At 44.1% G+C, this 15,994-nt stretch overlaps 1 protein-coding gene across 3 annotated transcripts in view; it reads left to right on the plus strand.

Annotated features, from left to right (window-relative positions):
* The window catches only part of CNNM2 (cyclin and CBS domain divalent metal cation transport mediator 2), a 103,925-nt gene that overhangs the window by 42,811 nt on the left and 45,120 nt on the right, over window positions 1-15,994 (plus strand). The gene's annotated exons all lie outside the window — the stretch shown is intronic.

The following is a 15,994-nucleotide window of genomic DNA, read 5'->3' on the forward strand; positions in this document are numbered from 1 at the left end:
AGGGTTTAGGCTCCCCCCTCCCCACTTTATAAACCAGTTTGTTTTTTCATTTTGCTGTATGGACAGGCCCACTGCAGTCATTCTCCCTGGAACAGAGGTAAAAGAGACGTTTCAGTCCATCCAGGATTGACGTTTATAGCCTGCTGTGAAACATTGTTCCAGAGATCACTGTTGTTTAGCCTGTCTCAGTAACCAACGGGAAATCACTGAATACTTTCTGGTCGTTGCCCAGTTGCGGCACACCTGAGTGACATCATCGATCCCGTTCTGTGGTACCGGTAGCTACAGACCTACCAATCTCTGGCTAGGATAGCCTTTCGAACCGACAGTGAGGGGAGTGTTTGTTCCAGTTGCATGCTGCCTTTTGGGTACTAACCCGTGGGCTGTGTATCGAGTGGAGGATCCCCTGGATGATTACAGCACCAGGTGTAAGACGCTTCCATCCGGACCGGAGGCTGCTGTTTGCAAGGGGTTGTCCACGAAGCACGTCACCTTTATCCATGAGCGGTAACATGTACCCTAAACATGCCCTGCCTGTTTGACAGACTATTTTGTACGTGCATTCTTATCACTTTTATTGTCACATTAGAAGGACTTATTAACCCTATGAGAGTCGTGCGCTGTCTTTTTTTCCTTTTTCATGATCTTGTGTGTGATGTTGAGCCATCCACTGACAAGCAGCAGTCTCCCAATAGATGATCGAAGGTTATTGTATGTATGCATCTTTATTCAATCACCATTTAACACTGATTATTTTGGTGTCACATCAGTAATACTTTTGTGTTTCTATTTCCTTCATCACAAGTGCACTTTATTTGAGATTTCTTGTTGTGAAGTATCGGTTGATTTTTTTACTTTTCATTAAGTATTTTTCACCTTGGGAGTAATTCTTTATTACACTACTATCTTATTACACAGTTGTTGTGCAGTTTTTGCCCATTAAATATACAGAGAGTAGCACAGGGCCCTAAAATAAGACGAGGCTGCTCACGACGTGTGAAAAAGAGCTCTTTTAATCTATGAGAAAGCAGGCGTTCATAAATCCGCAGGCACATTCTGATGCATTGTGTGTCCACAAGGGAGTTTGATCAAGGAACTTATCTTGACCATAGGAACCCATCAACCCGCAGTGCTTATTCCTGCCTCCTCATGAAACACTTCCAATGGTGAGCAAAGCAGGTGATACGTCCTCTCATAAGTGAAACGCTGTCTTCTGATGACCTGGTGTATTCGAATGGCAATGTTAACCCTGGGGTAAGCAAGTCGAGTCCACAAGGGTCACCAGCAGGTCAGGTTTTCAGATTATCCCTGCTTCAGCACAGGTGGCTCAGTCATTCTGTGCTGAAGTAGGGATATCCATGGCCTGTTGGTGGCTCTTGAGGAGTTGCTTACCCCAGGGTTAACCCCTTTTCTGGCAGAGGGGATTAATAGCTTTCCTGTTTTATTCATTTAGATTTTTGTTCTGAAAATGTACAAAGCCAAGGGGTATAGGTTTATCAAATACAGAAGTCCTTTGGGGGAGGGGGAGGGGGGTGATTGATGAAGCTCTAACCACGTGTATCAGAGCTTGAGCTGTATTAAAGCAGTAATATGGGACAACTTAAAAGAATTATTTATATCTTTTCTTCATTACAGGTTTGAAGCAGGGGGTCCCCGAGCAGGAGATACTTACCTCCGTAATGGCGCAGGTATCCCTGCAGGCAGAGAAACTGTGATCCTTAATCTAAAGGCGGAGTTTAAATGTCCCGTGTCGCGCAGGCCAATAGGAAGCTGTGATGTCATCCGGTGCAGCTTACCTATTGGCACCCGTAACCTGGACCTTTAAACTCTGCAGGGATACCGGCACCCCCTATGGAGTGAACTGTAACCTTGCTCCCAATACACCGATCTATTACATGTTCAAGTTTCATTTGCACATTGATGCGTGAAGAGTCTTAAATAAGAGGTTAGATTTGTTTGGGAGTATTTTTAACCTTGTGACATTTTGTTAAATATTAGGTTGTTTTCTGACATTTAAGCATTCGATATAAAATGATTTTGCGCAGTATGATATTTAATATATCTGAAATTACAAAACAGACATTAAACTGGTATAAAGGGTTTTGTATGTGGTGGAACAATTTCACTTATACAATTAAGTATATTAATGATTAATTATGCAATTATTTTGTTGCCCATAACAGCACGTTTCCGGTCCTTGTATTTCACACGCCCCTCTTGTTTATCCCTGTGATCGCAGATAAAATCAGCGCCATTCTACTGTATACAAAAACTGTTCCTTTTATTACCACGTTCCCATTCCACATACCCTGTACACCTCTCCTGATGTTTGATGTAGCGTTTGTTACCTGCAGCCAGATGAAAGGAGTGTTGTGCTGTAATACGATGCCCGCCGTTGGCACTGCCTCGTTCATTCTTAATCTTCTGTTTTGGCTCCTGGAGCAATGAGAGAGATGGGAGGAGCGCAGGGCTAAGGCTGTGTATGTAGAGCAAAGTTCCTACTTTCTGAAGAAGCTTTCACTGCAGCTACAGTATATTTAACCTTCTGCAAGACAAAACTGAAGTGTGTGTATTTATTTATTTTTTAACCAAATACCGGGGGTATATCTGAAGCACATTGCAGCTTATTGTTGCAAAACAGGAACACAAATGGCTGTGTGTCTTAGTCAAGATATTTTTTTTCTTGAGTTCTCCCCTTGCTACCTTCAGGTTTGCCACAGAAACAGTAGTACTGCTTATGGATACGTACTTCAAACAACTCCAGGGCTTTTACCTTTTAACAATCAAAGCAATGCCTTTCCACCGATTTCACTACATCTGAATCACATTGTGACGTGACTCAGACTCTCAGTTGACATTGTGATATTGTGACTTGAGACCCTTTCCAGGTCTATCATGTGCATTGTGTGTGATACCTGCCAGCACTGACCTGCAGGTATTTCACACAATGGTCATGGTAGACCTGGAAAGGGTCTCAGAGTATGTTCTTGAGTAACAGTGACTTTGTTTGTGATGAAGCAGCTTAGGCTGGCAGTGTAGAGGATACTTGGAACAGGACACTGCAGCATGCGGAGTTTAAGAGAAGAATGGAAACATCCATCTCCGATAAACGAAAAGTTCTGTGGATCTCAAAGTGCCAGACAAAGCATATTAAATCCGGGATGCCAAATGTCCCTGGGAATAGCCCTGGCTGCTGTGGGTAATGGATTGCTCAGCTACAGAAGTTTTAAAAGCTTTGGGGGGTAAACTTAGTTAGAGAGACCATTAGCCTTGCTGCATTGTCAGTGACCTTAAAAAGGGTTTTGAAAGCCCCAGTCTTACTTAGAAACGCATCGCATTTATAAAGTGAAAACACTCAGGCATGTGCAGTGGCCAGCAATGCATTGTAGAATTTACAGTGTCATTTTAGGGGAGATTATGCAACTTTAGTCATACCCTGTATTTCTTTATACAACAGCATGGTAATGCCGCTTCGTACACAAGTACTTTTATTCTTAAATGCAGCATTGACAGCTGTCCAACATACTTTGTGCAATCACCATTGCGCGTATGAGATGCATGTGCCCGTCCTCCTTGCTTGATATACTCTGTCCCAGATCAAATTTCACTGGGGTTCTGGGAATAGGGATTAATTTCGAGCAGGACACTTTTAGTAGAAATCCCTGTGGCAACCCAAAGCCTCTTTAATAGCTGCAAACAATCAAGGCAGTTGTTCGTTAGTAATGCTACAGTTTTCATTTTGGGAGCTTTAGTCACAATATAGGCCAGCAAGACGATCATAAATATATGAAAATAGTTTCATGCGGGTCAAAGAAAACCGAGCAGGATATTTATTTGAATGTGATTTCCCCCAACCTGCCTGGCAATGAGTGTTACGTTACAGTGAAGTGTCTCTTTCCATCCGGATTCGAGGTATTATTAACAGTATATGTATTTCCCAGGGCTGCAAGTCCACAGGATCTGCTATGTCTTGTATACATCGTTATAATACACATTTATTTAATATTGTGTGTGATATATGGATCGCAATGTGTTTGAACTGAGCTTCTTTAGAGATTTTATGGGTATTTTCTTGCCAAAGACCAAGTCATGCATTACTATATTTATTACATAGTGGCGCAGTGAACTAATGATAGTGGCATGTCTAATTTGTTAGTTTATTAAAATTTGTGGTCGTATTTCAAAGTTTGGGCTCTGAATTGGAAAGGGGAGGGTGCGGGGGGTGATTGACAATCCTATTTGGTCCATACCATTGATAAGGTAATCAGATTTACACACACCTGCTCTTCGCCCAACCAGGAAAGTGAACATAAGGCAGAGTGAGGTGCGGTCTGTACACTCCCCCAATACACAAGGTTACAATGTTTATTAATATTGATATTGTTAGTTTCAGGTTTATTTGTGGTTATTTTTTCTATGGTCATCTCTGTTTTAATGTTCACCTCTTCAGTGTTGATGGGTCCAGCAAAGCAATCCTATTTAATTATAATTGTTTTAAATGTTAGGAGCCAGGGGATCTCCATTTCCCCCAGTTACAGAGATACATACCGGTAAAGGAACCCGTGTCCAGCCCCCTACAAAACAAACAAATGAGATGTAAGCCTCCTATATTGCGGAGGCCATATAAAAACCAGGAAGGGATGCTGGTGCTTTTGCCGGTAAGCATCTCGGGAACCCCCGAAGATTAAAATAGAGGGGGGGGAGGGGGGGTTAAAATGGCAGGACTGTTGCTTTAAAGCTTCTACTTAAAGAATAAATCCCTTAGTAACTGCAGGTGCTAACCCCCAATGCTCTCGTGTCATGATCGTTAGTCAGGCTTATTCAATGAGCTCTGAAGCCATCAGCCGAAAACCGCTTTCTGTTCAAACTTCGAGCTCCAGGTCAAGGAGACAATACTAACGTGACCCTCGTTATTTGCAGCATTCATGCGAGAGCACAGAAATGTGTCGCGTGTGGCTATCCTATTAGTAGAAGTCTGCCACTGTGGTGGGTTTAAAGAATCTCTGTCAATCTCCTTTCATAAAGCCACTTGGAGGAAATAAATGCGAAGTGTCATGGAAATCCATGTTTATGCTGTGTAAAACATTACATGTGGTGTGAGATCAGTAATTGTCAGAGTTGTGTGCATTTTATATTCTGCATATCATACAGCGAAAATGGTGGATTAATACAGCAAATGTTTATAGACAGCCCATATTGTGCACGTATCACAAAATGTTACTAGTATAGATATTATTATTTAAATGGTCCACAAAAATGATAAACATTTGTATTATTACAGATGTAGCAATGAATACATTTCTCGACACAAACACACACACTCTTTTGTCCCAGGCAGGTGGCTAATTTTGTTTAGCCCCATCTCAACCAGGTCCAACACTACATTGCTCTATAGCACATCGCTGGCATCTCTGGCCTTGGATGAGTTAAATGCCATTTTCTAATAGTTAAGGGATTAGTGTTAATCCGTAGAGCTCAAAGGAACGGTATAATGTTGCAGAAACACAGCTACAGTCCTAAAACCACATGGAGAAATTGGAAGTATTCCATGCAATCTCCCCTAGAAGGGTTTATTTTCAGGCTGCTTCTTGTGAGATGGGTTATCATCCCATAATCTCATGCTTTTGGAACGTAGATAGAGACCGCTCCAAAGAAGGACAATCTCTGAAAGGTCTGCGCTAAAATGACCTGTCCGTAAAGAACATTTCTTTTTCACTAGACATGCTTATTGTGTGTAATTTCTTGAACCTGACTACCTAAATGTGCCATCTTTTTCCACTCCAACTCAATATTAAGGAAATGTGCCCCGCCCCCTGTCCAGGACCAGGGATTAATTTATATATTGCCATTGCTTTAAAAATAAATACAAATAAAATGCATTCTTCACTGTCTGAGATTCTCCAGAGAAAGCATGATGCTAATATAGCACCGTTCGTTTGCCAAACAATTGGTGCATGTCTGCGGCCTTTCCTGTTTTTAGAAAATACAGTGCATGTTCTCAGTTAGGACTATGGCACTGCTGGAAACACACAAGTATGCTTTTACAATCATCGAATATATCCGTTTTAGAAAACGGAGATACAAAAAACATTTGGACTCCTACTAATTACAGATGTTCACCGGTCATATTGCCACTAGTTAGCCCCTTTCGTACAGAAATGTAGTACAACAAAAATGCTACAGTAGCAAAGTATGTTAGATCAGTGGTCTCCAGCCTTTTTTTGGTTGAGGAACCCCAAGTGAAATTCTGGGGAACCCCAACCCTCTCTAACAGCGCGTCTGTGATCAGATGCATTGTAAATTCTTCTGTATTTGATACAATCTTCAAATGACCAAAAAATTGCAGGGAAGCCCAGGGAACACTGTTAAATGACAGCGGGAGTCGGTCTAGTACAGGTAGATGTAAAATTAAGTAAACTACCTGTGAAATGCTCTGCAGATTTGTTTTCCACTGTAACATATATATTTTCTCCTACCATAATAATACAGTACTACTTATGGTATCATCATTCTAATACTACTTATAATGCCATCCGAATACTGCTTAGGCTTTCTAAATTCAGATTTTCAAGATTATTTTAAATTGATCTTTGTGTAATCATTTAGAATTTGTGTATTCATTCACAATGGATAACATTATTTTTTTTAATTATTTTTTTAAGTTAACCTTTTATACCTCAAATATGAAATGCTTCCTATTTAGAAAGCAGAAAGCTGAAGCTCTGACATACATTTTGCTTCCAATTGAGCGAAACGCTATAAAAGTGAAGAAAGGTGCTTTTATCTGCCACACAGGCTAGTTGCATAAATTAATCATACCTTAATAACTGAAAATTAATAACTTCCCTTAGAAACTGCCCAAACTGGATCAAAATCTGGAACATTTTAGTCTTGTGTCCATTGTTTCTGCAGAAGTTATAACACCTGAACCTGGGAACGCTGATGTTCTAGTTACTAATTGGTTTACCTGCTGGTGGAAACTGCAAGCTTCCAAAACTGCTGGAACCTTAGATGTGACCTGATCTTGGGACCTTCTGGGGTTACAACTGCAGTGACCAGTACGGACAGTAAATCGGTCTAGATCTAGCAGTGGTAAAGTAGTTCTATAAATGTAATAGTCAAGTTGTGGTTTTTTTTTAATTAGACAAATTTGTAAATGAGTGGAAGGGGAATTATGCTTTTTTTTTTTTATTTCTTATCCCAATAGACGGTCACAAGACATGTTTTTATAATGAAATATATTTTCTCTTTAGCTAAGCCTCTTTAGGGAGGTTTCAAGACAGTGGCGTAGTCACAGAGCTCCAATAATGGGTATCATAATCCATAGCTCGATAGGCCTCTGTCATTGACTTGAAAGTCTGTTAATGCCAATTAAGCTCTGACACCCGTTATCGGAGCCAGTGAATCCCTCACATAAAGCTTTTGCATCCCCCATCAGCAGCTCTGGGGTTAACATTCCTTGAGCATAAGTGGTAAATCTCATTAGTTAAATCAAAGCACCAAGAGGCAAATAGGATTAAGTTAATTTAAATAAGCATCCTGTAGTTATGAAATTCTTGCAACATTACGTGAATGATTTGCTGTAATATCGTAGCAGACAAGCATCTATTCCAATGACCCTCAGTGTTTGCTTTTTTCTGCAAACATTTACTTTATGAAATGCTTGAAAAATTACACAAGTAGTCGTCTACTTCCAATGTTTATCCATTCATTTATTGTGTGTGTGTGTGTGTGTGTGTGTGTGTGTGTGTTTCTATATCAATATCTTTAGCCCTTGATGAGACTTGATTAAGTCCTCCCCAAGATCGTCAGGTAATGTGGTTACAAGCCTCTCTTCTCATTGCTCCAACACATTTTCTGATTTCATCCTCCCATCTTACTTTTGGTCATTGTCTTGGTGACATGTCTCCCTGCCATTTTTCCATTTATCATCCTTATCTTGCTTGTATCTTATGTAATCGAATGGTTCTCAGAAACGTTCTTAATGTATGCTTCTGCACCATTGCATCTAGGACCGCTGAGGTGGAGATGGATTCAAATGTTTTTCATAATCTAGGAATCCTACGCTGAGTGGTAGATCATGTTCATTACTTCAAGAAATCCCTTCTTGTACGACTTGGATGTGGACCATTGTATTGTATCCACTACGAAATCCTGCTTATTCTCTAGGCTGGGTAACGTCCAGGGTCTGTTGCAGCCGATTAGTGAGTATCTCCGTAAAAATCTTGTGACTGGAAGTTGACTGCTCTGTAGTTCTTGAGGTATTTTGTCTCCTTTCTTGTGGATGAGGATAACTATGGCATTGCTCCATTGTTCTGGAATTTACCTGTTCTTCAAGCAGCATGTGAAGAGTTTTGCAAGGACTTTTTCTGCTTCTTTAAAAGATTTCAGATGCAATTTCATCTTCCCTGGGAGCCTTCCCGTTCTTCATGAAATGTATTGCTTTGCCACTTCTTCTGGAAGGACGCATGGTACATTATTGGTGGTTTCTTCTCGTTTGTTCTGTGCTGGATTATGCCCCTGTGTTATCTGTGTTCACGTGCAATGTCATGTAGAAGTCCTCCACTGTCTTCTACTGTCTTTGATAAGCGCACAGTCTTTATTGTTGATTTATTGGCTTGTTTGAGGGCAATGATTTGCTTCTTCCCAACCATAAGGCTAAGGCCCCGGTCACGGCGCTCTAATGCGCGCCCGCGCTTTCAGCTGCGCGTTCCGGCGATTCCCCGGTCTGCAGATCACTGCAGGAGCAGAGACCGGGGGGGGGGCGTGCCGGAGGAGTGACGGAGGCGCGGCCATGACGTCACCCGGCAGGTTCGCCCTCATTGGCTGAACCGGCGGGGGGCGTGCCTAGCCGCTCGACGCGAGTTCCTGCTCTCAAGTCTATTGAGAGCAGGAGTAGCTCTCGCGCGAGCGCTGCGGCCCCCCCTCGCAGCGGGCCCGGCGCCGTTGCGGGGAGGGCTCTGGTGAGCGCAGCGTCCGCCACAGCGGACGCTGCAGCATGCAGCGGGGGCAAGGCCTAACGCTGCTTTGCCATCTTTAAGCTTTTATTATCTTTAATAGTCTTCTTAACCATATCAGTTCAATGTTCTTACATCTTAAGTTATTCCCTCAAAAAACACACACACACACACACAATCAGATTGACCTAGACGAAAAAATAGAGATGGGGAGAGGACGGGGGACGGACATAGAGTAGTATGTCCTGACAACAGTAAATAGCAAGGTAAGTATTGCACTTACATTTGGAAAGTATTAGTATGCGTCTCTCCAAAATTTGGAACAGGACTGGGTCACTCGGTAACACTGGTACTGGGTCCCTCGGTAACACTGTGGTACTGGATCCCTCGCTAACACTGTGGTACTGTGTCCCTCGCTAACACTGTGGTACTGGGTCCCTCGGTAACACTGTGGTACTGGGTCCCTCTCTAACACTGTGGTACTGGGTCCCTCGGTAACACTGTGGTACTGGGTCCCTCGCTAACACTGTGGTACTGTGTCCCTCGCTAACACTGTGGTACTGTGTCCCTCGCTAACACTGTGGTACTGGGTCCCTCGGTAACACTGTGGTACTGGGTCCCTCTCTAACACTGTGGTACTGGGTCCCTCTCTAACACTGTGGTACTGGGTCCCTCGGTAACACTGTGGTACTGGGTCCCTCGGTAACACTGGTACTGGGTCCCTCGCTAACACTGTGGTACTGGGTCCCTCGCTAACACTGTGGTACTGGGTCCCTCGCTAACACTGTGTGGTACTGGGTCCCTCGCTAACACTGTGGTACTGGGTCCCTCGCTAACACTGTGGTACTGGGTCCCTCGCTAACACTGTGGTACTGGGTCCCCCGGTAACACTGTGGTACTGGGTCCCTCTCTAACACTGTGGTACTGGGTCCCTCTCTAACACTGTGGTACTGGGTCCCTCGCTAACACTGTGGTACTGGGTCCCTCGCTAACACTGTGGTACTGGGTCCCTCGCTAACACTGTGGTACTGGGTCCCTCGCTAACACTGTGGTACTGGGTCCCTCTCTAACACTGTGGTACTGGGTCCCTCTCTAACACTGTGGTACTGGGTCCCTCGCTAACACTGTGGTACTGGGTCCCTCGCTAACACTGTGGTACTGGGTCCCTCGCTAACACTGTGGTACTGGGTCCCTCGCCAACACTGTGGTACTGGGTCCCTCGCCAACACTGTGGTACTGGGTCCCTCGCCAACACTGTGGTACTGGGTCCCTCGCTAACACTGTGGTACTGGGTCCCTCGCTAACACTGTGGTACTGGGTCCCTCGCTAACACTGTGGTACTGGGTCCCTCGCTAACACTGGTATTGGGTCCCTCGCTAACACTGTGGTACTGGGTCCCTCGCTAACACTGTGGTACTGGGTCCCTCGGTAACACTGTGGTACTGGGTCCCTCGCTAACACTGTGGTACTGGGTCCCTCGCTAACACTGGTACTGGGTCCCTCGCTAACACTGTGGTACTGGGTCCCTCGCTAACACTGTGGTACTGGGTCCCTCGCTAACACTGTGGTACTGGGTCCCTCGCTAACACTGTGGTACTGGGTCCCTCGCTAACACTGTGGTACTGGGTCCCTCTCTAACACTGTGGTACTGGGTCCCTCTCTAACACTGTGGTACTGGGTCCCTCGCTAACACTGTGGTACTGGGTCCCTCGCTAACACTGTGGTACTGGGTCCCTCGCTAACACTGTGGTACTGGGTCCCTCGCTAACACTGTGGTACTGGGTCCCTCGCCAACACTGTGGTACTGGGTCCCTCGCCAACACTGTGGTACTGGGTCCCTCTCTAACACTGTGGTACTGGGTCCCTCGCTAACACTGTGGTACTGGGTCCCTCGCTAACACTGTGGTACTGGGTCCCTCGCTAACACTGTGGTACTGGGTCCCTCGCTAACACTGGTACTGGGTCCCTCGCTAACACTGTGGTACTGGGTCCCTCGCTAACACTGTGGTACTGGGTCCCTCGGTAACACTGTGGTACTGGGTCCCTCGGTAACACTGGTACTGGGTCCCTCGGTAACACTGTGGTACTGGGTCCCTCGGTAACACTGGTACTGGGTCCCTCGGTAACACTGGTACTGGGTCCCTCGGTAAATGTTTTGCACATTTGCAAGACGTTTGAGAGGAGTTTCTTTACGCATATGTTACAATTGAACACAATACGTTCTGCATCAGTGTGCATCACTTTTCGTGTGTGTGTGTGTGTGTGTGTGTGTGTGTGTATACACACACTTTGTTCTTTATTTAGCAGTCTGCAGGAGATGTAATAAATTCCATCTCTAGCTACAACCAGAAAATGATGTGATGTGTCAAAACAGCTTTTTTATTGTGGATACCTCTCCCCCTAAGATTCTTTGTCTCGCTGATTTAAAAAAATGGTGTCCGATGCATTATTTAAAAAAAAAAAAAAAAAATATTTTTCTTTTCAAATGCCCTTTGTTGGTTCAGAACCCCAAAACGTCACAAATGTTGGCTGTTGGAGGTTGATGTGCCTGCCCCTCATTCTATGTGACGGGACTATATTTTCCCAGTTTCGCTGTCCCAGAACATTCTATGTGACAGGACTATATTTTCCCAGTTTCGCTGTCCCAGAACATTCTATGAAGCCTCAGCGTTTCCTGTGGTGCAGTTATAGTTCACAGAGTTTAACCACCAGAAAGTAAAAATAGATTAAGATCTAAAAGAACGTGCTGTCCACAGCTAAAGAAACGGAGTGGAACAAAGGTAACATTTTCCATGTACATGCTTGTATCATGTAATAATAACCGTACGTAAACTGAAACTGCTGGGAAATGGAAAGTTATTTGTTAATTAAATCATTAAGCTTAAATCATAGAAGGTTGGGACTTGTCAAATGTAAGAGTCCACAGAAGAGTCCCAATTTACTAATATCTATTCTCAGGTGGACTCATTCTGTATACAAAGCTATGTACAGTATATACTAATATGTATACTGTATGTCTAATATAGTCTAATAGTCCTCTGTTTAGATTTGCCTGTTTTGTATACACAATATTTTCAGCACATCCCTGAAATGTTTTAAATCTGTTTAGAAACTCAACTTCGATTTCAAAATGGCAGCAATCCTATTTGAAATACCTGGGGAGTGTTCTTAACTAAGGATTATGACTCCCAGGCTAATTATCCCAAAATATTGAAGATACTTTAAGTCGATCTCTTGGTGTGGACTAAATGTAATATATCCTGGATGGGGAGAGTTCAATCAGTGAAGTTTAATCTGATACCCAGGCTGCTCTATCTTTTCCAAAACCTCCCCATTCCCATTGTACCTTCAGATATCGTCAAACGCCAATCTTTAGTTTCCAAATGTATTTGGAATAACAAGAGACCTAGACTTAACTGTATGTTGCTAACTAGACCCACCAGAGCAGGAGGCCTATAACTCCCTTGCCTTCTCTCGTACTACAGGGCAGCACAAGCCAATCAATAGGTAGCATGGCACACCAACCCATTACTCAGGACAGGGGAGCACAAACCTTTGCCTTCCCTCCTCTGGTGCTCGCGCCCCCTCCTTTACCTTGATGCGGCGTCAAATGACGCCGTGGGGTCATGTGATGTCAAGTGACCCGCAGCGTCATTTCACGCGTGTGACATCACGTCACATGACGCCACGAGTGACGCCGGCAGAGTTAAAGTAAGTAATAGCGTTGCAGAGGCCTCATGCGATCCCCCGGCATTTAATTTTAAGGCCTCGGGAAAGAGCGCAGGGCCCCTGCAACGGCCCGCGCCCCCCACTTTGCGCACCGCTGATTTAGGATATTGGTCTCTCTTGTGGCGCATCTTATATACCCAATCCCCATAGAAAATATTCTCTGGCTTCCAACCCAGGTAGACCTTCTGATTCACCCCACCTTGCCGACAATCACACACACTCTCAGAATGTGGGACAGGCTTAAGTTTAAATACAAGCTTAGTAGTCCAAATTCTCTAATGACCCCTATCTTTGGGAACAAGGATTTTACCCCAGGGAGCTTCAAACAAATCTTTGCGAAATGGCGGCAAGCAAACATGAACAGACTTTTTTAAATTAGCCACGATCCCAAGATTACTCCCTTTGACAAACTGGTAAAGGACTGAGGAATTCCTTCAGGTGAGATTTTCCGATATCTTCAGTTTAGGGCCTTTTATGCTATAGTTCTGCCCACTAGACCTACCTCACTATTTGAGAGACTGTGTCTGGGAGCAGACTCCCACCAGAGGTTGATCTGAGTTATACAGTGTGGCTAATTTTCCCTACAAGCTGTAGACCCTCAGGGTAAGCTTAGATTCATGGAAAAATGGGGAAATGATCTAGGGGAGAAGCCGGAGGATGATGACTCGGAGGAAATTTTGAGTCAGTGGCTAAAAGCTCTATTTGCTCAACTATTTGTGAAAACGCGTATAAAGTTATGACTCATTATTTAGCAATATTCTCGGGAGTATTATACTATATCCCGGGCTACTCCCCCATGTGTCCCAAAGGCTGCGGTGAAGTGGCCTCCCTCCTACATATGTGGTGGTCCTGCTCTAGAGGGTGCAGGACCTTTGGAGACAGATGGGATCCTGGATCCAGCAGGTTCTGGGTTCAGAAATTCCCCCAGACCTATGTTTTTCTTTTTTTTCTGCCGAACAAACCACTTCAGGACCACACAAGGGCTGCAAATAAGTTAATAACCCACATTATCATAGCAACAAGGTGCGCCATAACGAGCCTGTGGAAACAGGACAAGCTACCGCCAATTCTGTTTATTAGAAACAAGGTTTAGTTTAGATGTACGAACTAGGGAAGGGTATAGGTGCTGGGAAAGGGAAGGGAAACCCTCGCTACTGCTAAATAAGTATAGGAGTGATGGTGCTACAATCAGGGGTAAATATGGATAGACAACAACAAGAAACAGATCCCCAAGGAGAGCACTCATACATTCTAGATCACAAGTGCACAGGTAGATAATTGTGTGTGTGGATGAGGAGTAGGGGGGGTCTGTTTCTTGTTGTTGTCTATCCTTACTTTATATGTGTGATGGAAAAAAGACAAAAAAGAGAAAAAAGCGCAAAGCCCATAGAGTAGTAAAGTCTGTTTATAGAATGATAAAAATCTATTATAAACACTCACAGAAGAATAAGTAAATTCAGGCACTTCGGTACTTTGAATGACCGCTGGAACAGGAGTAGTCCACTCGTCTGTTGGTTGGGGTACTCAATGTCTCATCCCTTCTCCTTCACTCGATCGGCGGCGTGTATCTGCTTCCGCGTCAGGTGACTCGTGACGTCAGCGCGTGTGTCGTCAATCGGGGGTTGGACTTAGGGTAGTCACTTGCTCCCCCTCCAAACTCGGCGTACAGGAGTTCTATCTGTCACGTGTATTCTCAGTAGTTCAGTGGTACCAGCAACCATAGCAATGTCAGCCCTACGCGTTTCAAGGACTATGTCCTCTTCGTCAGGGGCACAACTAAGTCCAACCCCCGATTGACGACACACGCGCTGACGTCACGAGTCACCTGACGCGGAAGCAGACGCACGCCGCCGATCGAGTGAAGAAGGGATGAGACATTGAGTACCCCAACCAACAGACGAGTGGACTACTCCTGTTCCAGCGGTCATTCAAAGTACCGAAGTGCCTGAATTTACTTATTCTTCTGTGAGTTTTTATAACAGCTTTTTATCATTCTATAAACAGACTTTACTACTCTATGGGCTTGGCGCTTTTTTCTCTCTTTTGTCTTTTTTCTATAGTTCCTACCGGTCCTGAGGTTAGTTCCGGTTGTAAAGAAGCAGCATACCCATACTTCATCTGATACTGGACTCTGTATTTGGGAACACATGATGTGACTATATATCATTTATTTACCTTATTAACCCTTTAGTACTATGTTTGCATTTGTCACTGTGTAACCCTTTCTTTGTATTTATTCATTGGTCACTAAGTAGGAGCGCCAGCTGACACACCTATTACTAGAGGGTGGTATACCTATCTACTTTTATCTGTGTCCGCCTATCTTCTATTTTTGTCACATGTATGATGGAAAAACTGACTAGCTTCCTAAACGGCACACACTCCAATTTCCAGAAGGTTTGGCTTCCCTGGATAGTGTACGCAGGTAGTCCACATGTAGACCTAGGTTCCCTGAGCCTGTAGCCCCCTGCGACCAACTAATTGTATACCCCTGCCATGGAGGGTCCAGGTGTTTCCCCAACACCCTCTCGTAGGCTACCCACTACGATTTCTCATCACCTACCCGGACGCCCAGACTGGCTCTCTATATCATATAGAGAAGCTGCTCTGTGCCGCTTATGTTATGAATTGTTGATTCACCATTGTGCTGTTCCCCCCCTCCCCCTAATCCCCTTTTCTTGTATGTATCCAACCCCCCAACACCCACCCTCGAATGTTTTATTTCTGTATATTTCTGCTCGAAAATTCAATAAAAATTGAGAAACAAAAAAAGGTACAGCTCAACCCCGTTATAACGCGATGCAAGCGTGGCTCCCAATTTTCGTATTTATGAATACTTTACAACACGATTATTGGTATCTTAAATACTTTATTGTACAATGCATACAATTGTACATTATTTCTAATGCGATCCGCTTATAACGCGATGTGATCCTTTGGACCCCAAGCACAGCGTTATAAGGGGGTTGAGCTGTACCACTGTGTCCAATGATTACCTAAATTCTAGCAGCGTTCTAAAGCACAAAGACACTCGACAATCTCCGATGTGGGGTGTCGCATGGATCAGAAGCTGGCTTGAATGGCAGTTCACGCTAGATTGAGTGTGATAACCCTTTCACTTACTCCTCCCCCCCCCCCCCCCCCCCCCCCCATCCATCAAGGTTTGCTTAATCCTGGTGTTGGAGACTGTGACACATAAAGGATAATTTAAATCCATCCCACTAAATTACGTTATTATGTGATCCTTTGAAAGTGCTAAAGGGGCTTTAGGGTGTTGCATAAGGAAAATAAAGAAAAGACATGCAAAG

The sequence above is a fragment of the Ascaphus truei genome, chromosome 8 (assembly GCF_040206685.1).
Source record: "Ascaphus truei isolate aAscTru1 chromosome 8, aAscTru1.hap1, whole genome shotgun sequence".
In the NCBI taxonomy this organism is placed as follows: domain Eukaryota; kingdom Metazoa; phylum Chordata; class Amphibia; order Anura; family Ascaphidae; genus Ascaphus; species Ascaphus truei.